General features: G+C 35.9%; 1 protein-coding gene across 9 annotated transcripts in view; it reads left to right on the top strand.

The window, feature by feature from the left end:
* The window catches only part of NLGN1 (neuroligin 1), an 836,848-nt gene that overhangs the window by 144,463 nt on the left and 665,802 nt on the right, over positions 1-26,583 (top strand). For 6 of the 9 annotated variants that reach the window (XM_047730678.1, XM_047730709.1, XM_047730718.1 and 3 more), the window contains exon 1: positions 15,643-16,268. The exons of the other annotated variants lie outside the window; for them this stretch is intronic. The gene's annotated coding sequence lies outside the window, so the exon portion shown is untranslated. Of the gene's footprint in view, positions 1-15,642; positions 16,269-26,583 lie in introns of those variants that run through there. 9 annotated transcript variants of the gene reach the window in all.

Below are 26,583 nucleotides of genomic sequence, written 5' to 3' on the forward strand. Positions count from 1 at the left end.
TCCTGAAGCTAAATTATCACAAATAACAATTTAAGGTATTTCATGAATAGTCAAAACTATTAAACAAAAAATTGTTTAAAAAAACAAGTTAGGGAAATAAATATAGCTTCTTAACTAAAAGGAATTTCCAAGACTTATTTCTTCAACACTGTGTTTCTTTTCTGAGTACTTTTTTGCCCAAGGTGAAAAATGCAAAAATACAATGGAAATCTTATGGTTCCTAAAAAGTACAGTAAAATTATTCTCCAACCAAGAATATTTTACACTAATAATGTACTGGATTTTCCATTCAGTTTTATGATAGCATTGTGAACAACTTGAAAATATTTCATTAGACATAATTTAATAAAATTATTATACTAAATTTTCCTTAAAACAACATAAGTAAAAGAAACCAAGGGAAAACATGGAATTGTGAACCTGCATATAAATGTTTCCTCATTATGTATTAATTCTTAAAGGAGGTATTTTTTTTTACTTCCTCTTTTGGTTTATAAATTAATCTGCAGCCCATGTGCATTTGGTTACTTAGGGCTTCTATTACATAATTTCATTTCAGTATTTAAATTCTATAAAAGCTCTTTTTTTTCTTATAGATGTGTTTTTAGAGAAGCCTGTGTTTGTTTTCTTAAAATAGCAGTCCCTTGAGCCTCATTAAAAGTAACAGTTTAAATTTTAAAATATATATTTTTTCTTTTGTTTCCTTAAATATATTTCCTTACCAGGTTTTTTTTCTACTTATCTATTATTCCTTTTTAATGCTATTGGTTTTCCTCAAATGCTTGCTGTTTCTGGTTTTCTGTTCAAATTTATGAATAAAGGATTAGATTGTTTAATTATAGGTATCTGGCAAGGTTTTCCTGTCATGGTGGCAGAAAGTTCTAGAGCTGCAAATTAGGAAGTGCTGAGGATCATGGCTGCCCTATTTTCTGGCAGCATACTATAGCATATGCAGCCAGTTCAAGTGAGGCTTGCTTCCCTGGAATGTGTACTACACTGTACCACATTCATGCTTCATTGTAAGAAATTACTCAGAAAATAGCATTTATTCATTCTTGCATTTCTTGTTTATTGTGACACTGAATAGGTTAAAAATACTGGTGAGTAAAGGTAGAAAAAGTCAAGACTCTCTCCTTCAAAGAGCAATTAGTGAAAGTACAAGTGTGTTAAGAGATAAAGAAAAGCATAGGTTAACTAAGTGTACTACCTAACCCAGTTTGGGAGTGGGAGAAGTAAGGAGTGCGGTGGAGTGATAGTGAGGGGTGGGGTTGGTGGGTAGTGTTATGGAGGGGTCTCTAGAGTCAGTGCTAACTAAAGTAAGGTTTGATGGATCTGTGGAAGTTAAAAAGCTGAATGGGTTGGGAAAGAGGGCATTCAAAGAGAGAACTTTCCAGACAGGGAAAACCAGGTGCAAAAGTTTAATGGTTAATAAAGGGCATGGTAGAAGCAACTAGATGGCTCAGTTGATTAAGCTTCTGACTCTTGATCTCAGGGTCATGAGTTCAACCCCCACATTGGGATCCACACTGGAGAGGGAGCCTACTTAAAAAACAAAAAACAAAAACAAAACAAAAAAACCCATGATATGGTAGACTTGAAAAAAAACACATGGAGGTTAGCACATTTGGAAAAGTAATGTATGGCAGGAGAGTGGCCAGACCAGAAAGCAGGTGAGCAACTTAGAGGTGGCAGACAAGGCTATCTATACCCACATGATCTAGAAGATATTATGACACAGGAGAAAGAGCACTTGATTAGGAATCAGGAGACACGAAGTCACTAATGCTGTGAGCTTCTTGGCCAAATCACTTGATTTCTGAGACTTTTGTTCCTTATCTATAAAAGAAGCAAGTGGTTTTGCAATGGCGCTGCAAGTTGCCCTCCTAGGGATTGCTGCCAGTGGAAATGGAGGAGCATGGCTCTTGGTCCCTGCCCACTTCCCTTCTACTATATCAGTTCCATTTTTACCTGAAATATTTCCTTATAATTTCACATGTTTTGTTGTTGTTGTTGAAAACTTAAACCTCCACAAAACTGTTTTGATAGCTACAAGAATAGTCTATCTGAGGTCTTTCTGCGAATTTAGGGAAAAAAAAAAATAACAATATGTACTATTAGAAGGAACATCAGGTTGGAAGTCCAAGGTTTGATTTTCTGCATGTGGCAAAGCACTGAGCAGCCATAGGGAAGTCAGTTTTCCCCAATTTCTTCAATCATAAAAAGGAACAAATATTATCTGCTCTCTTGTCTCAAGAAGTTTTCCTTTTAATAGTCAAATTAAAATTAGACCTATTGAAATACTTAGTGAACTGTATTTTGTAAGTGATTGATAGACTTAAGGAAAATATCACCTATGCCAAAAGGTGCTTCTTTGTATGAGAATCTTACATCAAAATGCCCTTGGCATGAAGAATCTGGTGATTTAATGGAAGTGTCACACTTCTTATTTCACACTTTTCTTGGCTCAAGTTCCTGTACCTAGATAGGAGATAAAAAATCTTTGTACTGGGCAGTTTTCTCTACAAATTTCAAGGTGTATCAGAATGAGTTTTATTAAAAGAAAAATTAATATTAGTGAACATTATATAATTCACTGGAAAGTGATAGTTACCCTACATTCCAAGATGTTTTCTTGAGTTACTAATTCACTCTTTGAACATGAATAAAATTGAACTACTATGTATCTGTTGTTCATTGTATGTTCCTCACAGAGTTCTGGAGAGTAGGTTTAGGTGTTTGGTTTTCTGTTCATGGTAGTGGTGTTTATTTAATAGAATATTTACAAAAGCAGTAGCCCTTTCTCCTGTTAATACCCAATAGCAAACTTAGACACGTGTTAAAGATCTTTCTCTACACAGAAAGAGTAGGAGGACTAAAGATTGAAGGAAATAGATAATTCTGCCTTCCCACACTTATTGTAGCCCTTTCCATATGGTAGATGAAGAAAGAGAAATTCAGAGGGAATAAAGTGTCATGAGCAAGTGAAATATTTAGGAATTGAATTCAGATCGATCTGAAGCAAGTCCTACACATATCATTTAAGAAAGCTTTGTTACAATTCTTTGGCATCTAAAATGTACTCTCTAGGTCAGTGTTCTTAACTTGGGCTATAGATAAGAATCATTTGGGAGTGTTTTAAAAACGTTGGTGACCCAGCACTCGTTTCAGAGATTCTGATTTAATTGGTTCGTAGGGAGCAGTGAGGCAGGCCCAAGCAAGTACTGGTATTTTTAAACTTCCCCCTTAAGTGATTCTAGTGGGCAAATATGGCAAGAACCACTAATCCTGGTAATAATACAGAAGTATTTCAACTAGATTTATTTTAGAAACGGATTATTTTGGTGTTTGTGTGAAGAATAGACTGAAAGAAAATTAGGTAAGGGGAGTGGAGGCCAGTGAGGAGGCTGGCACAACCATGCAGACCTGAACCTATATGGGTCCATGTTAAGAAGTCCAGTGGTACTTGCAATTCCTGGGTAAAGAATCTTGCTGTTACCCGGTCCTCTATAATTTATCTCCCCAACCTTAGTTGGCTCCTCTATGTCATAATCTACGCTGACCATGCTTTCCTGGTGCATCTAGCTACATCTTTCAATGTTTGGTCTTGGCTTTCGTTTCTAGGCAGCATCCTTTCCCAGATAATCAGGGAAACCAACTCTTCTGCTAGCAAACCAGAGTGTTGGCTGTGGCAGCCTGGGTGTTTTCTCTCAGCCGACTGGTCATATAAAGAGGTTTTGCTAACTGCTCCAAAGTTGAATTCTTGGCAGTGCCTTCCTTTTGTAGAGCCTCACTGTAGTACATAGGTCTGTCTTCCCAATGGGTGAAATCACCATGGTGTCTTGCTACAGAGGACACCCTTACCCTTTACTGCTCTCCAGGACAGTCAGCAACATTGGCCCTATGTGAGGCAGGGACATTGAAGCTAACCTAATCCTGGCCTAATCCCTGCCTCTTGAGAAGTACATGGGTCATCCCTTTACCCAAAGGTAATCTCTTCTCATTTTGGGAGTCATTACAACTGACCTTCCCTTTATATGAACTCCTGAGTACTGAGTCATTTCTTCAGTGTCCCTACTCACCAGCTCTGAGCTTACTCCCCGTCACAGTGAAAAGAAAGTACAAAAAGCTTGGATTGATGATTGATTGATTGATTTAAAGATTTTATTTATTTATTTGACAGAGAGACATAGTGAGAGAGGGAACACAAGCAGCGGGGAGAGGGAGAAGTAGGCTTCCCACTAAACAGGGACCCTGATGTCAGGCTCCATCCCGGGACCCTGAGATCATGACCTGAGCAGAAGGCAGATGCTTAAGGACTGAGCTACCCAGGTACCCCAAGATGCTTGGATTTAAATTTGAATGCAATTTTAGTTTAATCCCTTGTTAGTGACAGCAGGTCATTTTGTGTTATTGAGTTTCTGTTTTCCGTAAAAGTAGGAAAAATTATATGTACCGCTCAAATTTGAAAGACATACATAAGAATAAGAACCAAATACAGAAGATGAGTAGATATGTCAAACAAATTAAAGTTGACATTATTTTTGTTACGATTGTTAAATCTTTGTTCCTTCAAGAGTGCTCAGGAGCAAAGAAGTGAGTAAAAATGTTAGTCTTTGTGATAACCGCATGGGGCTATGTATGTCCTTATTTGTATATCATGTATATTTTATGATATGTGTATAAAATATTTAATATATTTAATATAATATAAAATTATACTATATATAGCAATATATTTTTATTAAAAATAAGAGAGGTAGAAAGGAGAATATAGAATGAGAGGAGGGAGACAAACTATATTGAGATTTTTATTCTCTTTTTTCTTTCTATTACAATTATTATTATTATAATTATTTTGTTGTTATTGCTTCTGGTCTACTTCTTGTAATATTTGGGGAGAGAGAGGATAGAGAAAGTTTACCTAATTTTGCCAGGATTAGGAGTCAAAAAAGATTAAAGAACATTGCCATTATATCGTTAAAATTCACTTGAAATGCATGCCGCCAAAATTAAGATTGGGTATTGAGTTGTATTTTGATTGATTTATCTTAAATTTAGATTGATTTTGAAGCTTTTATTAAAACAACTCTATTTACAACCCAGATTTCTTTGCAATCCAATTAAGTACCACCAATAAGAAATACTCTTTGATAAAAATATGGCTGATTAATTAAATAGAAATATTTATATTAGTGAATAAATTGAAAATAAGGAGACCTTGGTTTCTATATTGCAATAAAGGACACACAGAGAATTTAGAGTCAAATTTGATTAAATTAAATTAACATTCAATTTAAAATTTGCTATTTAAATACTTGATATCAAACTCCTTATTTATAAATAACTTGAAAAAGCATCATTGAAAAGCACAATTCCAAAAATAGTCAATGGCTTTAAGTAATCTATTTAAAAGTCCATGGTCTAAGGCAGGTTTCTGCTAAAGCATCTCATTCATACCCATCATTAGACTAATTTGTTTAATGGAAAGACCTTATTACAAAACAAATTCTTTCAGAAATTTTAACCCTCAAAAAGGGAGAAGAGAAGTAAACATCAAAGAACATTCAGTGGATGCTACACAAGAATGACTGTTGAACTTTCAAAGGATCTACTCAACTACATCCAGCCTATACTTCACAATTTTGTCCAGAAGAAAATTATGAGTGGTTTTTTTTTTTTAATAAAGGGCCTTGCATGAAATCAAAATAAACAGTTAAAACTACATTTTTTGATCTGCCATTCCAGTAATTAATAAAAAAGATTTTATCCTTACTTGTCATGTATTTAGTGAACTCATGTGAGCATGGGTTCTAGAATTTCAATTAATGTCAATAATAGTAAACATCAGTTTCTGGAATTCTATTTGAAAACCAGGACAGTTAACAATTTTTATGGCACTTTTCCATGGTGACTCAAAGATATTAGATACTGGTTCCAAGAACACATCTTCAGGTATTTTTAGTATCCCATTAGGTAACTGATTTGGACCTGGAATCTTAAAACTAATTTAAATCACCTTCAGGCTTCCTTATCATTTTCTTACCATCATATTTTTTTCCAGTTCAAACATCATTCTTTTCTATGGAGAAATTGGAAGCCAGGGCTTAATAGTTCTGCTATTCTCTTGGTCATTTTTTCATATTACACAGTTGGCCCCAAGCAATGTCATTCTTATCCTATACTTGGTTATCTTTTTGCTCTGAAAATGCCAGAGATACTTTTTTTTCTGTTATCTTTAGCATTTTTCACAAACATCAGACAACTCAGTATCATTAGGTAAATATACTCTTCTTTCATGTTATTCTTTTGTTTTTATTCCTTTTCTGATCTTTCTTTTTAAGTACACATCTCAGAAAATCGGCTGTACAGCCATCCTGATTTTTTTAGACACCTTTGTGTTTCTTAATCTAGATTGTTATAGGTAAGACAATATTAGAATCATCTATAGAATAATATATGAATTTTCTTTTTAATTTGTTTCTTACAGTATAAAGCTGTGCTATCCAGTATGGTCATCACTAGCCATATATGCTATTGAGTTCTAGAAGTGGACTTAGTCCAAATTGAGATGTGCTCTAGACACCTAGATATCCATTATATACATTTGACTCAGAAGACTTTTATAAAAAATGTAGAATATTTTATTAATAATTTTCAATAGTGATTACATATCAAAACAATTTTATTTTTATATATTGGGCTAAAGAAAATATACTAGTAAATTTAATTTCACCTTTTTCTTTTGTTAAATTATATACTAGAAAATCTAAAATTGCATATGCAGCATCAGATAAAGGGCTAATATCCAAAATCTCTAAATAACTTATCAAACTCAACACCCAAAGAACAAATAATCCAATCAAGAATTGGGCAGAGGACATGAACAGACATTTCGGCAAAGAAGACATCCAGATGGCCAACAGACACATGGAAAAGAGCTCAACATCACTCAACATCAGGCAAATACAAATCAAAACCACAGGGAGATACCACCTCACACCAGTTAGAATGGCTAAAATTAGCCAGTCAGGAAATGACAGATGTTGGTGAGGATGCCAAGAATTGGGGAACCTCCTACGCTATTGGTGGGAATGCAGGCTAGTGCAGCCACTCTAGAAAACAGTATGGAGATTCCTCAAAAAGTTGAAAATAGGGGCGCCTGGGTGGCTTAGTGGGTTAAGCCTCTGCCTCTGGCTCGGGTCATGATCTCAGGATCCTGGGATCGAGCCCCACATAGGGCTCTCTGCTCAGCAGGGAGCCTGCTTCTCCCTCTCTCTCTGCCTGCCTCTCTGACTACTTGTGATCTCTCTCTCTCTCTGTCAAATAAATAAGTAAATAAATAAAATCTTAAAAAAAAAAAGTTGAAAATAGAGCCACCCTATGACCAGCAATCATACTACTGGATATTAACCCTAAAGATACAAATGTAGGGATCTGAAGGGGCATGTGCAGCTGAGTGTGTATAGCAGCAATGTCCACAATAACCAAACTATGGAAAGAGTCCAGATGTTCATCAGTGGATGAATGGGTAAAGAAGATGTGGTATATACATACAATGAAATACTATGCAGTCATCAAAAAATGAAATCTTGCTATTTGCAATGACATGGATAGAACTAGAAGGTATTATGCTAAGCAATCAATCAGAGAAAGACACTTATCATATGATCTCTCTGATATGAGGAATTTGAGAGGCAGGGTGGGGGCTCACGGGGTATAGGGAGGGAAAAATGAAACAAGATGGGATCGGGAGGGAGAAACAAGAGACATGAGAGACTCTTAATCTCATGAAACAAACTGAGGGTTGCTGAGGGTTGGAGGAGGGATAGGGTGGCTGGGTTATGGACATTGGGGAGGGTATGTGTTGTGATGAGAGCTGTGAAACATGTAAGCCTGATGATTCACAGACCTGTACCCCTGGGGCAAATAATACATTATATGTTCATAAAAAATAAAATTAAAAAATTGCATATGTAGCTCATGTTTCTCTTGGGCAGAATGGATTATCCATAAAATATTTTTAATATTTTTAATGAAATGTATTAGCTTCCTATTGCTGCTCTAACAAATTACCACAACTTCAGTGGTTTAAGACAATACAAATTTGTTAACTTGAAGTTTAGGAAGTCAGAAGTCTAAAATGAGATGGCAAGAGCTGCATTCCTTTTGGAAGCTTTAGAGGAGAATCCACTTTGTTGCCGTTCCAGCTTCTAGAGGTGGCCTGCATTCCCTGGTTTATGGCCTTTTCCTCCATCTTTTAAGCCAGGAGTGTAACACCCTCAAATCCCTTTCTCTCCATTTATCTGCCTCTGATTTCTGCTTCTGTTATCAAAACTATTTCTCTGACTCTGAATCTCCTGCCTTTCTTTTAGAGGACACCTTGGGCCCATTTCAAGATCTTTCACTTCATCATATTTGCAAAGTCCTTTGTGTCATATAAGGTAACATATCCATAGTTTCCAGGAATAGGATGTGAACATCTTCGAAGCTCCATTATTCTGCTCATTATTTTAAGTATGTTAAATGTGCTTTCTTGGTTGGTTAATTGGAATTTTTGAAATTTGGGTATGCTCAAATACTTTAAGAACAGTGACACTCTAATACCAACAACCAACCAACCAAACAAAAAGGCAAGTCTAAAGTGGCATGGTGCAATGGTTTCTCATCTAGTAATGCTGCTGACCGCAGCATGGCCTTGGTGACTTTAGTCACTTGCTTTCTTAGGTCTTTTTCTGTTTAGCAAAAAGATATCTGTGGACTCTACAGAAGGACTATAAAACTACAATTCTTTGGGCCATAGTTCAAGTGGATTCTACTTGCTTTAATGATTAGTTTGAGTCCTGGTAAAACGAATTTCAGCCATGAGATGTTTTCTGTATCCTTTATCAGACTTGTACATGATGAGGATGTGAACTGTGAATTAGGTTTAATACGTTACACATAGTCAAGAATTATACTCTTGTTGGATCTTGATTTAATAGGTCAACTTTCTATTAACATGTAAGCTATTTACCCTGGTAATCTATCAACTTTGTGACATAACAAATCTTTCTTTGAACTTTTTAAACATTACTTTCTCTGAATAATCTCCTTAATTCTAGGAAGGTTTGGGAAATTTTTAGAGAAAAAGCCACAGTGCTTAGGCTGAGAGTTATGATTTTCAGAATGGATGCTGGGAAGATTGAACAACTTCTTATGCATTGAGTATAATATAGTTTGACCATTCTCTTTTTAATATATCATTATAATATGGTTACTTCATTGTATTTTTTTGTTTCTACGTCAGCAGGAATAATTTTTATTCAAGTACAATAAAAATAAATAAGCTCTGAAACCAAATACAAGTGATTTTAGGAAAATTAGTCCTTTTGAAATATTTGTGACATAATTTCTGATTTAATGTAAATGATAAAAAATTAAAGAGGTGGATTTATGTGTTCAGAGATTCTTAGAGAGAGACAGAGAGAGTCAGAGGGAAAGAGAAAGAGATACAGACACATGCACACATGGGGAGAGAGAAAGTTTGAAAGAGAGAGAGAGAGATCCGTTCCTTTTGAAGATGTGATTTAAAGGTCTCCTTTATTTAATATGTTAGGAAATTATGAAGCCAAATATTTTGGGATAGGTAGATGATGCTTATCAAATCACTAATTGAATAAAAGTGAAAATTCAGGCTATTGTTTATTTTTAATTGTGTAATTTACGTAAAATCCTATCCAGAGAAGGAATAGTACCAACTCGTGTTATGTGAAATCAGTGAAATGGCAATGCGATTGGGATGTAACAAAACTTTTCCTTTTCTAGATTGAACTACAGATCATTAATTTTCATGTGACTTTTCCATAATTAAGTCAAAGTTTATGGTAAATTTTACTAACACTGGACAAATTGACTCAGATAAACTAATATAAAATAAACTTTAATGGATGCTGTACCACAGGATGGTTTCTGGTTGTATTTATTCAGTGCCAACAAAATCTTTAAGATCGTTTTATATAATTTAGCTAATTCTAGGACACACTTCAATGGATTAAAATCAATCATGGTATAATGGAGTCAAAAGCAGCTAAAATAGAGAATCTGCTATGAAGTTATTAGAGGATTGATATAAATATTAATCAATTTCACAAATGTATAAAAATCTGCATTCTAAAATAAAATATTGTGTAACATAATAATGTAGTAAGCTATTAACGGCTAAAATCTTTGAAGATGAAAGTTTACATATTTTTAAGTAAAGAATGATTGTACTGATTAAATATATATTATAGATGTAAAAAAAAAAGTGCTCCTTCAAAAAGAAACAGAACAGATTCTTAATTATTAGCATAACAGTACTAAAGTTTAGAAATTTTTAACAGTTCATAATGATTTAAAGTTGTTTCAAAAAGCTAGATTTATTTCTGACTTAGGACCCTGAACTTTGAACATATGTTTTGGAATCTCAGACTAATCTTCTTAAAGCCCCATTTCTCTAGTTGACAGTCTCATCCTAAAATATCTAGTCTTGATCATTACTTCCTTGGTTTCCATTACAGGTCTTCAAACCATGAAATATAAAGATGCATCTGGTAAATTTAGCATTCAAGCAGGTGTGTTCTCCCAATATATACCTGAAATATTCAGTATCAGTCAAGTGTTTTAAGTAGTCTTTTCTAATTAAGCAGGATTGTCTGAACAGATTCTTCCCTGTAGAGAGAACCTCTTATAAACAGCTACCTTTGCAGTAGTTAGGCCTGTGATGTTGCAATACTTTTTATTTTTATGCCTTTCATAATTCCCAGTTGCCATTCATTTAGATTCAAGTCTTGAGCACTTAAAATGAGGGTACATCAGGGGAGTTGTGAAGATGGTAGAAGAATATATTTTCCCAAGACTTGTTTTAGAAAATCTGTTTTACAGTATTTTTGAAGTTTTCTTTTTTTTTCATAGACATAGAATACCAATCTCTCATAACATCTTAAAATGTTTACTACCAGGCAGAACTTAATTGATTTGACCTGGTCACAAAAGATGTGCCGTTATATCAATTATCTCCCGCCCCCCAAAATCATAACCCTCTTTTCATAATGACTGTTGTTGTACTTAAAAGCAATAATTAAATACTTTCTTATCTGTTTTTTTTTTTAGTAGAACTATGCCATTTCTTTTCATGATCCATTCAGCGTTAATTAATCACTTGTTTGTTTGTGCAAAGTGCTGAAACCAAAATAGGATGTGTAATTCTACCATAGGTTTTAGCAGAGCTGAAATTTTAGTAACAGAATCAAATTGGAATCCCATATTCCAACTGGCACTCAAGTTTGCCAGTCTTGGCCTTTCATTTCCCATTATTGTTAGTCATAGTAATTTTTTATTTTCCTCCTCTCTTAATTTCATTTTCTGAAGAGATATTAGCAAGCCTTTCCAATATAGAAAATAGATTTGTTTTCTTCATGTACAGACTAGCTTCACACTTTGATCCATTAAGGCATTCATTCACTAATCATTTGTACTCTGAGGGATACAAAGATTAAGTAAGTTTCTATCTTGTCTGTAAAGTAAAAAACCAGGGAGAGAAATGAGTTCGATTCATATTTTTATCCTCAGTCTTCTTCCTTTCCTCTGCCATGCCTCATCCTCTTCTCGTTTTACTCTTTTTCCTTCATTGACTACCTTATTCCGCCATATCAGTTAGTACGTAAACACACTGAAAATGAACTTTAAATATTATATTAGTGTCTAATATCTCATCTTCAGCATAGATGGTTAAGTATTAATTCAAAATAACTATTAACCGTTTACAATGAACAAATCAATTATCGATTGCCAACTATGGGTTTATGGTGGTTATTTGTTTTAATGTTAACTCTCTTGTGAAATTCTTTGTCCTATGACCAGTAGGCAGTAGGTATTCAACAAGTGGTTGCTGAAAGAATCCGTCAGCCTCTCCAAATTTTGAATATTACATCTGCTTCTTCCCCCTTGTTTATTCTGTCACTGAAGGGCATTAAGTTGTCCCCTCTCCCTTTCTTTATTGCAAAGCTGCTTTGGCTATTGCCTAGGGATGCTGTTCTGAAAATTGATTGATGACTTGTCGAGGAATCTTTCTTGAGTTCAAAGTGAGTTGAGTGGTATTAAATGCTAATCTAACTCATTTTACCTCTAACATTGGGCCCTAAAAAATTCTTTCTTATATTTGATATCTTCTTCAGTTTTGAATGAATTTTTAAAAATATTGTCTGATCACTTTGAAATTTGATTTCCAGTTCTTGTATTTCATATCAACAAAACCTCCTTGCTTGAAATTACATATACATTTTAAATATTCTGGAGATATTATCTTTTGTGTTGTAGTTTGACTTAGGGCTATTCTGGCTTTGGTGGTTTCCAGGTAACCGATCAGAACTGAACACGATCAACTGATTGCCTGTTTTACATTTTCAGAGATGTAGTTACTCCATGTGAGATCAAAGGAAAGTACACGAAGGAGTTTGTTGAGAACTACATTTTCCCCCTATTTCAACCACATTTTTCTCCATTTAGGTGGTGATTTTTGCTTGCTAGCTGGAAATTTTCATACCTGTTGTAGAAACAAGTAAGTATTGATCCATTTCCACTTCTTAGAAATAAAAAGTACTAGAGATTTTTAAAAAGGAAGCACATTATGAAATTCCAAAGTCCCATACTATTTCTTTTCACTTCTACATATATTTATTTTAATTAGAAAATTTTCTAATGCTGTAAAGGGTTTACGGAGCTCATCTAGTTTAAATATTTCATTTTAATAAAATAGTTCAGACATACAAACAATTTGTATGTAGTATTATAAATGTCTATAAATATCTGTGTACTCAAGATTCAGTCTAAGAAATAAAGCATTGAAGATTCAGCTGAAGTTTCCTAGATGTCTTCCCAATGTCATTAACCTCCATTCTTCCCAAAGATAACCTCTACCCAGAATTTCAGGCTTATCATTATCATGGATGTTTTTATACCTTTCCCACATATAAATATGCTCAAAAATATGTAATTAATTTTTGCACATTTTAAAACTTGATACATAAATGGTATCATCCCACAGGTATCCTTCTGCAAACTGCTTTTATTGTTTCTGCTCCAGATTGCATATTTGAGATGTCCATGCTAACTCAGATAGCTATAGTGCATTCATTTTTCTTTTTACTGCTTCTTGTGTCACAGTATGTGATTATTCTATAAAGTGCTTGCCCACTTATTTATCTAAAGGTGTTTATATTTTTTCCTCCTTTTTCTTTTTTTCTTTTTTCTCTTGCAAGTAATTTTGTAATGGGTTTTTTCTGTGTGTGTGAAGAGAAATACACAGGAGTAGAGAGACTCAATTTTAGGAAATAAGGATCTTCAACAATCTCTAAACTGTTACTGTTCTAATGTGCTTTCCATGGTCTCTTCATATTCTCATCATTCTTTCATATTGCTGGACTTACAAATTTTTGCCAATTTCATACCTATGATATGGTATCTCATCGTTTTAGCTTGTATTTCTCTAATAAGTAAGGTATCTTTTTCAGATATTTATTGGCCATTGAGAATCCTTTTCTGCCAATTGACTATTCATCTTGGTTCATTTTATCCTATCATATTTTTTTGTCTTTATAGGTTTGTAAGAAAGCTTTATGTACTTGGATACTAATCCTTCTTTGGTTACATGAAGAGCAAATATCTTCTGTCAGTCTATGCCTTTACTTTTTTGATGCAAAGAAATTTTTATTTTTACTCTTAATTTATTTTTATTTTTTTAAAAGATTTTATTTATTTATTTGACAGAGAGATCACAAGTAGGCAGAGAGGCAGGCAGAGAGAGAGAGAAGCAGGCTCCCTGCCAAGCAGAGAGCCCAATGCGGGGCTCAATCCCAAGACACTGAGATCATGACCTGAGCGGAAGGCAGAGGCTTAACCCACTGAGCCACCCAGGGGCCCCGATGCACATAAATTTTTAATTTTAATATATCAAAATAACATTTTTTCCTTTATAGACTTTTTATGTCTTAATGTTTAATAAACGCTTCTATTCCCATCTACCCCAAATCACAAAGCTATTTCTCTCTAAAAGGTTTTAAGTTTTGTTCTGCATCTTTAAGGCTTTGTCCTACCTTAAATACATATTTAGGTATGAATTATAATTTTTTCATATGCCTATTCTATTGCCTGAATAATTCACTTTTCCTCACTGCTCTCTCATGCCACCTGTTATTTATCAAGTTCCCATAAATTCAGAGATATATTTCTGAGCCCTCTATTCTATTCCATTGGACTAATTTTATCCCTGACCCAAAGCTACATTGTCTCAGTTACTGTCATTTTCTATTTAGTCTCAATAGTTAATATGAAATTTATCCATACCTTATTCTTAATTATATTGTATGTAAAATTGTATTGACAAGTTTGACCCTTTGTTCCCACAAACACATTTTAAGATTAACTTTTCAAGTTCCATGAAAAATTATATTGGGCTTTTAATAATAATTATATTATTAATTTATAGCATTGAGTCTCCCATCTAGGAACAGGTATGTTTGTTCATTTATTTTGGCTTACTCTTCAATTTTAATAGATAAATTAGCCATGGGCCAAAAAGTCACATAGTCAGTCAATAACAAAACCAGTAATAGAAGGAAGAAGAAGGTTTCTTGACTCCTTAATTGCTCATACACTAAGAAGGCTTAATTATTTAGTTTAAGAGTGGAGTCCTTGCAACCATTGCATGCACTCAGGAAAGTGAATTCAACTTCCCAAGTTTACTAAGTCCTTGATAATCAGGATGTGGTCAGAGGGCTTGTTAAAAATGCAGAATCTCCATTCCTTCTCTTGTCCTACCAAATCAGAATCCTCCTTTTAAAAAGATTCCTGGGTCTTGGGTAAGCAGAGTAAAGTTTGTGAAGTATTGCTTACCAAAATGGAATCTTGAAATTTATTGCATTGGCTTTTTCTCTAAAACCTGTCAAAAATGCTAGTAGTAATCTTGAGATGATTGAGTTGCTAAGGGTTCAGATAAGCAACATTGAGAACTATATAATGACCCTTTCGGTCTTGCTTTTTGACCACGGCTCATAGCAGCCATCATTGGCTCTGTCGAATGAATATCAAAAGTCTAAAATGAGAAAAAATTGTATAAAAATATGTATTCATAATTGTATAACTTTAAAGAAAACAAAATATTAATTTTTTTTTCCTGAAAGCAGCATGTCTCAGGTAGATTGGGGTTTCTTTGGGTATCTATAGTTATTCAGGGAACAAATATATTTGCTTTGAAATCAGTAGCTGCTCCAGACTGGCATTTTAGCTACTAAATGCCATTGGGGAAAACTGTTGAAAAATAGATGGAATACTGGGAGAGAGAAGCACAGGAAATTCAGTCTTTAAAACAAAGAAGAAAGATCAGACGATCTTCTTAAGTAGTCATATACTATTCATGTTAATCCCTGTTCAGTCTTCTTCTTAACTACTATAGCAGCCAGTTATCTACAGGGCAGGGGGGGAAAATAGGTGAGGAGAGGGGATTAAAAAAAAAAAAAAAAAAAAAAAGTGAGATTCCCTGCAGTATCACCTCAAGCCACTAGGGGTATCTTTGTACCATTTTTCATCCTGCACCGATTTGGAGTAGAAACCTATATTAGGGGAAAACCAGGGTCCTCGGCATTTTTTGCGAGCAGTGCACCCTGAATCCAAAAAGATTTTTTAAAAAGAGGAAGAAAGAACGAAGCCACAGTTCTTTCGATCACCTGAACAGGGCTACGAAATCGCTTTACTGGACATCAGCGCCAGGGATTCATTTTTGAGGTCAATTTCCAATCGAGATAAATCTATTGGATTAGTAGGATTATCTGATTGCAGCCGAAAGAAGTAACGTTGTTTGATCATTTGTATTTCTTGCCTGATGGTCGGATTTACATGGAGGTGGCTTTGGGTCCCGAGAATTCTGGATCGTGGTTTCATCTGGAGAGAAAAAAGGATCAATCGACACGTTTTGGAAGTGTCCGTGGGTGAATAAAAAAAGAGGGGGGGGGGCGCAAAACTGGGATTGCGGCTGCTTAAAGAAGAAAAATAAATAATAAAAAGAAGCATCTTGAATTCTGAAACAAGAATTACCAGTGCTCAAGATTCGAAAAAAGCGTCTAGAAGCTGATAAATACTTTGACCAATTCAGCTTGAATTTGACGGTGAAGTGTTGTAGAACTGTCTCCTTGAATGATTGGAAGGGGACTAGGGGAGGATGAGGGGGCCCCCTCTGTGGCTTGATCTTACCGAGGGTAAGTTTGGGGGTCTTTTATTGGGAGGGGGCTGCCAGGGTTTGTGTGCCGCTGCGCGGTAGGTGCTGCGGACACGGCGCGGGTGAAATGGGGAGAGAAAGGGGATGTAAAGCCACCTCGCGCATCTCGGGGTGGATCACTGGGGAGCTACCTAGATCGAGCTTAAAAACCTTTTTTTTTTTTTTTGTGGCGTTGGCAGGGAAGCTAAGCAACCCTCCGAGGTCTCAACTTTGCATCGAAAACCTCTCCGCTGGGAGATCCCTCTTGGATCCAGTGCTTTCCTCCTAGTGATACTTTAAAGAGAGGTAGCAGGGTGCCTTGGAAAACCTTCCTGTGCAGGAGAGAACCCAAGTAGCAATCGCGGCAGCCTCGACCGCGGTTTCGGCGGCTGTCTTGGCTTCTATGGGAATTTTGCTGGGGGAATTGGCTGTTGTCGTGTTATCTTGTTCTCTCCCCCTCCCCCTTCCCCTTCCCGCCTCCTCCTTCTCTCAGCCGAACGGTAAAGGGTTACAGGGTCACTGCATTGGATAGACACAGAAGTGGGTGACGGGCCACACATGTTGTCTTGTAATTCACTTGCAAGACTTTGCATAATACAGTCCGAGATAACTTTCCTGGAGTTGGAAGAGTCCAGCAAGGCGTTACAGCCTTTATGCCGAGGGCCCCCGGCTGGCGAGTGAGCCAGGCAGCCGCTGCATTTCCCAGGCATCCCTACCCTGGCTGCCTTGCCACTCTCTGGCTTTTCTTTCCAACTGAGCGGTGCGCGCGCGTTCCCAGACATTTTCTTGCAGCTGAATACAAGGAATTTTTTTTTCCTTTTTATTATCTTATTTTTTAGCTCCCAAGAAAAGCTTTTCATTATTAGCAGAAGGAAAATCAATTTCAGCAGATATAATTAAAATTAATCACTCAAATCTGTAATATTAATTGACTTAGAAAACTAAAAGTTGCTTTGGAATCCAGAAAAGCATATTATTCTGAACCAGTTTTGGAACACACATAGGTTGTTCTGAGCAATAACATATGAAAAACTGATTCACTTAAAATATGTATATAGATACGTTAAATAGACTAATGACTATCCCCCACCCCTATTACCTTCAGACACCTCAGCATTATAATTTTAGCAGGCTCTTCCTATTTAAGGCCAATTCGTTAAATTTTAAATCTTCAGACAGCCAAATATATTAGGATAAGATGGAGATAGGTAATTGCTAAAATATAAAATAATGATTTTTTTATACAATTTTATCTTTTAAAGAAAAGCTTCAAATATTTTGGGGGGGTTTCTGTTTACAGATTATGATATGAATGTAGATACTTTTACGGCTTTAGCATTCAAGCCTCTCCATTATGTGTGAACTCATGAAAGGCAACTCTTCAATGTCATCTGAAGCACTCATCATCCCAGTACTTATTTCAGGAATTCCAAATTCATCTGACATCATGGTATTAAAAGGGGAGCCTTGCCAAACTTTCTTCCTGGTTTTGTGTGTATATGTGTTTCTTAAATCTAAGTTCTGAAACAAGCACAATGACATTCCTTTTTTTTTTTTTTTTTTTTAAGATGAAATAGCAAAATAGAAAACTTTGTCTCCCAGGGATTCTGTGGTGGAGAAGTTAAATATTTCCTATTTCTGCAGATTTTGTGTAAGCTTGTTAGAGGTCACAAAAATAGCAAGAAAAAAAATAGTTTTTGTAAGCACAACTGTTAGTTTTAAGGAGATATCTGAGAGGCTAGATTTGCCTTTCTTCTACGCAGCTCAAAGTCACGTGGTTCATGTGCAGGGTGAGCTAGAAGAATGGATGTTCTGTGTGTTGGTACATTCTAGCCACTGATCTTGGCCGCACAGTCCAACAATAGTTAACATCTTTTTTTCAAAGTTTAAATTAGCAAAAAAGAGTCAGCTAGTAAATAACCCATTAAATGATGATAGTAAATAATTAATGAAGGTGAATGGGAAGTGAGCTAAATTTTTTTTTTTTTCCTGGGCTAGTAGAGAATGTAACATTGCTATACTTCGATGGAAGATATGAAACAGAGAAAGATGGTTCTTTTAAAAGTTATTTTGTTTATTTCACAACCATTGAACTGGTGATCATGGCATTTGCCATAGTGCTAAAGCAAAAGACACAGCTTCAAGTGCCTTTGTCATGGATAAGCAGTATCTTTCTCTGTCAGGAATCATCAATACTTTTTACTCCATTTTATTCTCTTTCATCAGTTGAAGAGAAAAGGGAAGGCTTTGTCTTATTTGGTTTCTATAAGCAGTTCCTGCACAAAACTTTAGTAACTTTGTAGGTAGTAGACCCACTTCGGAAGGTCAATAATGATAGAAATGAAAGTAAAATTACATACCACAAAAATTTTTTAAACTGTAGTCAATAAATAAGAGAGCAAGGTACCCAGTAATTGAAATGCTCTCTACTAATAGAGTAGATCACTTTAAGAACTACTGAACAACCTGAGAGTTCACTTAGAAAATCAATGACATTTTGCTCTACCTTATCCAAACACACATTTTTGGTCGTGATTATTAAAAGAACATGGTGGTCTTGATCAGCTCTTCCAATTTTGATTCAGAATAACACAAAATGTGGTAGTTTAGGATGAAGGGATGGAAACTCTAAATGACCCCCTGCAGAAAATTGCAAAAACAGTTCATGACGTATGTGACAAGAAATAGCATTGGATTCCCCAAAGCTTAGGACTACGGAAAAACTGATGTTGCATTCACTGGAGTTGAGTTTGACAGTTGCACCTGTCCCTCAAAAGCCTTCCATGTGTTCTAACTGAAATACCATACAGTAGGAGTTAAGATTTTCCTACAGTTTCCTCCTATGATTTTGAAATGATTAAATACAGTTACATGCTATTCTACATTAATTGATTTTTTTGAAAAAAAATGCTACACACTGTTAATTGAAAGTAAAATGAAAAGGACAATAGTTTTTAATGATTTGCTGAAATTTAACACATGGCATCCAAAAATGCAAATTTTCCATCTCTTTTGCTCTCTTGAGATATATAAAAACAAAGCAGAAGTTTCAGTTAATTTAAAATTTTAATTTTTTAATATTTCAAATTTGCAAAGCCCAGAAAATTAAAAAAAAAATAAAATAGTGAACATTCATGTTGAAACTAGAATGTCCTTTTCCTTTTTAATACCTTTTAAAGATAATTTAAAATATTTTGAGGTAGCTAATCTGTTAATCTTGTGGGATAGCAACATTCTCAACTGTTTCTAAGAAGAGAGATTCCTTAACAGTTACATATTTGATTATTTTGACTTTGTTATTAATGGAATCACATTAATGATGTTGAGTATTACTATGTTGCTATAAAAGGATATGAGTCCTTTTCACCTTTAAAATTCTGCCCCCCCCACCCAAGTGGATAAACCCACCTATCTGGTAGTAAACCTGTGTGAGAGAGAAAGGTTACCAACTCTAAGCATAACTGAAGTCAGAGAAAACTAGTAAATCACTTCAGGCATTTGAAATTATTTGACATTAAACTTTGGGGGGATTTTTTATGAATTCATTTTATAACAGTCAATATAATCTTTTCTGTGCCTATTTCCATTGCATGTAAGAGAAATTCCAGTCAATGGCACAACGCTTTACTGCTGCCATTACTGCAGACTTTATAGATCAGAGATGTGTCAGCATGTTAGCTTTAGCAGTAATGCCTCTTTTGTGTGAAACCTTATGGGCCTTGCAGGCAGTCTCTCATCCTGACACTCATAAAACGTTCAAGTCCCCATATTTATTATTTAATTTTCTTCCTATATATAGCGACAGAACACTTCAATATATGAATGTGTAGCCAAAAAATGACAGGCAAGCATGAATAGGACTAATGAGTTTTAATAATACACATATTAGGGACTGCTAAAGGAAGTTTAATTAAGAAAAACAAGTTGAGCATGAAATTCATTTTGGAACAAAAGCAAGTTAAGTTACTGCTACAGATGTAAAATCAAAAACCACAGTGGTGCATCACAGGAAATGATGTTCCAGCCCGAGACTAGACCTACTTAATGCAGTTGACATCTTAAGACTTGCCTTGAAGTTGATGAGCTTGGGTTTGACTCATGAAATTGAAGGATATGTACTTTTTCACTTTTCTCTGGTTTCCATAGCATTTTAGTTTAGTGTTTTAACTATGTATCCAATCACACTTTTCTTACACAATGCTAGTACCCTTGGGGGAGGCCACACAGTAACCTTTTCTTTTTCTGTAGTCTTCTCTAACAGCACATCTGCAGGCGGTTAGATCTACCTGACCAAGCCCAGGCCATCCTCGTGGCGGGTGCTGTAAGTGGTGCTTCAGTAAGAAATCTGCTTCCCTATCAACTTAACTGCACTTGTAATTGTTTAATTTTTGACATAATTTAGAAAATTAGTAGACATATTTATTTTTTTGGTTATTTGTTTATTTGGTAGTGCCAGTGGGGAGAGAAAGGGCAGAGGTTGGGAAGCAGGTAGAATATTGGGCAACTCTCTTCTTAGAGTGTGGTTTTCTTACATTTTGTCTATATCTAAATAACATAGTTATATTCTGAAGAGAGCAAAGATGTCAGACAATTACATGAAGGTTTTATATATGTTCCTCAACAACTTCCTTTTTTGAAACAAGCATCTAATTGATATACTTATTGTTTTATACAGATGTTTGGGATCACTTAAACATAATGGTACTTTTTTTCTTCCTTGACACACATGGTGAATATTGAGTCTTAGAAAAAAAAGAGATTAATCATAACATTTAACAGTAAATTGAGAATTCTCGTTGCCTTTTAAAAAAACAGTTATGGTGGATACTTTCCTACTGTCATATGGAATACTCACCATGCTTGGAAAATCAGGAAGATCCCACCCAGGAAATCAATTAATATTGATTCGATAAAAACTAACTTGGGATTGTCACTAGTATGAGTTTTTTCCATAAGATAACCACTCCACTTGTAATAGAATTTACCCAGAAAATCGTGATTATGGCATATGACATTGACCAACAGTTGTCACAATATTCACACCTAAAAATAGTACTTGAGCCATTTAATAGTTAACCATAGCACTACAAGGTATAAAGGTTCACTTCAGTAACCATTATGTTTCAAGTCAGTGCATCTGTCATTTTTAATTTGAATCTATATTACTTAGCTGTCCAAAACTTTACACACAAGTGACAGGTGTTATCTATCCTTTTGCTTATGGGTAAAAAACAGCCACAAGTTACATTTACCTCTTTAGCTATGCCAAGTATTCTAATGCATGTATTACTATGAGTATTGATACCAATATTTCCCATTATTCAGACCCATGGTCTTCAGTAATAACTTCTGAGGAGTTGTTGAATATATAAAGGTAAAATATATTGCCCAGTGAAATAACACAGTAGTAGTAGTCTATATGGCAAGCGTTTTTATCTTGTGTTTCCAAACTGTACCTGGCTGGATGCCTGGATGGCTCAGTTGGTTAAGCGGCTGCCTTCAGCTCGGCTCATGATCTCAGAGTCCTTGGACAGAGCCCAGCATTCATCGGCATCGGGCTCCTTGCTCAGTGGGGAGCCTGCTTCTGTCTCTCTCTCTGCCTGCCACTCTGGCTGCTTGTGCTCTCTCTCTCTCTCTCTCTCTCTGTCAAAGCTGTACCTGGCACATTACTGGTAACCAATAAATATTTACCAAGTGAGTAAAGAGACAGGTTCTAGCCTTGGACATTAACAACTATGTGACCTCCTGCTTAATATGCGGTCCCCTCATTTTTGCCTTTTTTTTCTTAACATCAATCAGTTATTATTTGAATTGACAGGTATTTTCGAGTTATATGCAAAATTCCAAAGGTAGAAAGGAATTTATTTAAAATATTGAATTTTAATCAAAGACTAATAATAATTGAAACTTTGTAGTGATTTTCATACTTTTTTTAAATTTTGATAAATTATTTTATTAAGACTTACAAGTGCGATATGATTATTTCTGGTTATAATTTACTAAAACGTGCAGTAGAGTTATTTTCTGCCGTGAAGAAAATATGATTGCCAAGGAACTTTGGAGGGAGTAAAAGTAAAAATTAGTCAAACATTTACAAACACTTAGAACATAGTATGATCTAAACTACAATAAGTTTGCTGTTTTGGTCATTATTCGAACACTTTTTTAATTTTTGTAACATTTTATAATCCCATACTCCCTATTCAATTTTATTTAAATGATAAACTCAGTTAGCAACTTATATTCCATGTATATGTTAAATTCTTGTGAATATTTATTCATTGATGTTCTGTTACACTAATGCCCTGTAATTAGAGCATTGTTTTGAATTTTGTTATTATTAGTAGTAATAGAAGTGTAATATGAGGGTGCTGGGAATGGCCAGCAATCCCTGTACGGACGGATGAAAGATCACTCCAAACTTTGCTGTGGAAGAGAGGAGAAGGAAGGGGGTCAACGCTTAGAGCCGAAGACCCTTTGCTCTTTGCTCCCACTTTTACCTTGAGGATAATCACATATTCTTATCACTGTTTCTCAAGCACATGATGTGTGATAAGGAGTCTTACTGAAACTGGGAGGGTCTGTTTAGGGGAAAGATAAAATATGCTAATCTGCATGTTCTACTAAATATAGTCTAAGGGACAAGGCATACATCTCTTAGGTCACAGGGTGGCTGTTTAGCTGAGAAAGCTCTGCTGTGAAGTCAACTCCCCAGGGCATTCCAATGGCAGAGGGATTACCAGACCTGGGCATTCCAAAGGCCCACACCCTTCTGAAACCTTCCTTCCTTCACCCCCAGAGGCCTCTGTGTTAACGTTTTAGCAAGCCAATTATTATGGCTTATTTCATGTTCTACATTAACCCCAACATGAAGGGAAAATAAAAGATGTGGATGTCTGAAGAATATTGCAAGTGTAATATTCTTTCCCCTTTGGGGTACTGGTTGAGCTCTAAGCCAGGTCAGGAGTGACAGGAAGCCATTATCATTGTTTGGGGCTTTATGTGAAAGGAGTTGGTGGTCTTAGTCCAGTTCCTAGTAGACAGTTACTCCTTAAACAATAGTCACTATAGTGTTTGCCAATTCCAGCAGAAGCCTGGGGCTGAATGGGCACAAAGGTTTAACTACCCTCTCTCTGCTAATCATCCTCCAAGGGGTCAAGATTGACACACCCTGGCACAAGGCCATACTGAGAAACTTAGTGCTGCCTCTGCCAAGGTTGTAGCTATTCTCTGGCAACAAGGGATTTTTAAAAGAGGACTTTAATTAAGCAGGACACCAGGAATGGCAATTCTCCACTCTTCCCAGGCATAGCAACTCACTAGAAACGAAAATAAGCTTAAATAGTGAATTGAGAATGTAGTGCTGCTCTTAGGTTGTTCCGTCTTCTCTGTAAAGATAGTGGCAGCCATAATTAAGTTGCTTCTAGAAGCAATGACTTGTGACTCAAGAGTGGCCCCTTTTAGACAAAAGCATCAATTTAATATCAAGGGAAATAATCAGCCCTACCTTGCTGTCTCTCCTGAGTTCTTGAGTGATTATTCATTTTCTTCTGGGTGATCAAAGGGTCTCCAATTGGTTTTAAAAATGTGTCCTGCAGTATTTTACATATACATTAAAACCGTTGCCCATACCTCTTTTTTTTAATATCCTGTCTTATGAACTTATGAATTTCTGTCCCTCTCATCCCCTTCACCTTATTTATTTGAAAGTCAAGACTATGAAGTTAGATTTTAGATTTAACAATTAATATATGGAGATTCTGAGAGCAAATGCAGAGTAAAACTTATTTTATACAGTTAAATGTTAGATGGTTTATTTCAGCCACCCCCCCCCCCCACAAAACAGGAAACTCTCCAATACTTAGCCGTTAGTTGTAATGATGGCCATAGCATAAATATTCAGATGTGAATGCAGAGGAAATGCTGTCACTTTGATCTCTTTTTCTTTTTTTTTTTTTAAGATTTTATTTATTTGACAGAGAGAGATCACAAGTAGGCAGAGAGGCAAGCAGAGAGAGAGAGAGGAGGAAGCAGGGTCCCTGCCGAGCAGAGAACCAGACACGGAACTTGATCCCAAAACCCTGAGATCATGACCTGAGCTGAAGGCAGAGGCTTAACCCACTGAGCCACCCAGGAGCCCCTGATCTCTTTTTCTTTGTCTTGTCAGAAGAGCTATGACATCTCAGAATCCCCCTTTTTTTTGCCAAACAGTGATGGAATTAGTAACTGTCTATATGGCCATCCATGTACACCCCTGCATAATAAGGAATTTTTATTGTATTCTAATTTGTTTCTTTCTCTTCTGTTTTACCCTCTCTTGCTGTAACTCCAATTAAAGTAAAGCCTTCACAGGGTCAGACATCACAGATGGATAAAATCTGAGGGTAGGGTTAATTAATGAAAAATAATATAATAAATGAATGGGTTATTCTCAAAGACTAAGGCCAACCTAATTATATGATTATAATTCTTCTGGGATTAGATCTTACATTCTTAAAATAGCCTACAAATTCTTGAATTTTCAGCCCTTATCCAGCCTGATGCTCTACCTTGCCCTCGAGCTACTTTTATCTCTTTGTCTTGAAAAGCCCCAGGCTTCACAGCATTTGGGCTTTATCTTGCCTCTGTCTGTGCCCTGGTCTTCCCTGCTATCTCCTACTCATCCTTCAGAACCCAGTTTACCCATCTCTTTTTCAGGAAGATACCCACTTTAGTCCAGACCCATTAAATCTCCCCCAGAGGAGTACCTGTGTGGTTCAGTCAGTTAAGCATCTGACTTTTAGTTTTGGCTTGGGTCATGATCTCAGGGTCATGGGATCCAGCCCTGTGTCTGGCTCTGTGCTCAGAGCTCTATGCTTTGTGTCTATGCTCTCAATTCTTTTCCTTCCCTCTCCCTCTGCTGCACTTCTACACTCTTCCTCTCAAATAAATGAATAAATCTTTAAAAAAAAAATCTTACCTCAGAGCACTGTGCATTATCCTTTTTGGCAAAGCATTTATGACTAAATAGTTATCTGTATGACTGATTTACATCAAGTGGGTCTTCCCCATTGAAATTTAGTCTCCGTGAGAGTCAGCGCTATGCCTATTTTGTTTATGTGGGCCTTGCCAATGGCTGCCACTAAACAATGTAAGAGAATGAAGGAAGCTATGCTTATAAATTACTGTGATAGAAACTACTGCAGATTCAGTTGCAAGAAAGGTAATAGGGGCTTTGACAGTTGAGGGAAAGGAATTATTTTTGTGGCTGGAAGGATCTGAGAAGGAAGTACTGATAGTTGAGCCAGACTTTGGGGGTGCTAGTGAGGGTTCCTCTAGGCAAACGCTGCCCAAGTGAGCACTTCCTAGGAAGGAAGGTCTTGGTGAACAAGTTGGGCTCAGTTCACTGGCTACTGCTCCCAGTGCTATGTGCTGTCTTCCATTAGTCTTGTTTTTTCACCAAGATAGTCTGCTACTGGGTGTAACCTTGGCAACAAACTCATGATTTTTTTCCTGCTGATCTTTGAAATATTTTGTTGGTAAAATTTTTTTCTTTTATTACTGTCAAATTTTAGTTTGCCTTTTCTCCTTAACAATCTATTCTCTCTTATTTTCTTACATCATTGTAGAGGTCCATTTAGAGTGGAAGTAGCTTAAGGAGAAAGAAAACAAATACAACTGCTTACGTTTTCTTCACATGGTGGGGAGATTGGGATGTGACTCTGAGAAACTCTTGAAGCTTACCTACCCTTTCTCTTAAAAGGAGGCTCTGGAGAAAAAACTGAGAAGAGGGAAGGGTTTATCTTTAGTCTATTAATTCTTCAGCCCTATCTCCTTCAATCTATGAGAACTCACTGCATTCATAAAACTGTGATCTTGTTTTATTGAAAAATGTTTCAGTGGCTTTGTGTTTCTGATCTTCCATTTAATTATCTGTTACAAGGAGATGGTAATGATCTCTACTTTGTGGTGTTTAGAGACACTTAAATGAGATGATGCATTTAGCTCACTGGCCTCAATCTATGCTCAACTGGAGTTAGCCATTAATCAAGTTATTAATTAATGGTGGTCTTGGCAGAATATACTTGTCACCACATTCATTCTCAGTAGCTACTTGGTGGTATGGGTATAGCATGGGCCATGGAATCTCTTGAACCTCTCTACATGATCAAAGTCTTGAACTTTGATATTCTTATCTCAGAGTAGACCTTTCATAACCCTTGGTTCTATTTCTTACTTTTTCTCCTTGTACCCTTCTGGTACTGCTTACCTTTCTACCTCAATACAATTTATCTATTCAACACTAGAATTACCATTTCTCATAACCTTTGCTCCTT

The sequence above is a fragment of the Lutra lutra genome, chromosome 1 (genome assembly GCF_902655055.1).
Source record: "Lutra lutra chromosome 1, mLutLut1.2, whole genome shotgun sequence".
NCBI classification, from domain to species: domain Eukaryota; kingdom Metazoa; phylum Chordata; class Mammalia; order Carnivora; family Mustelidae; genus Lutra; species Lutra lutra.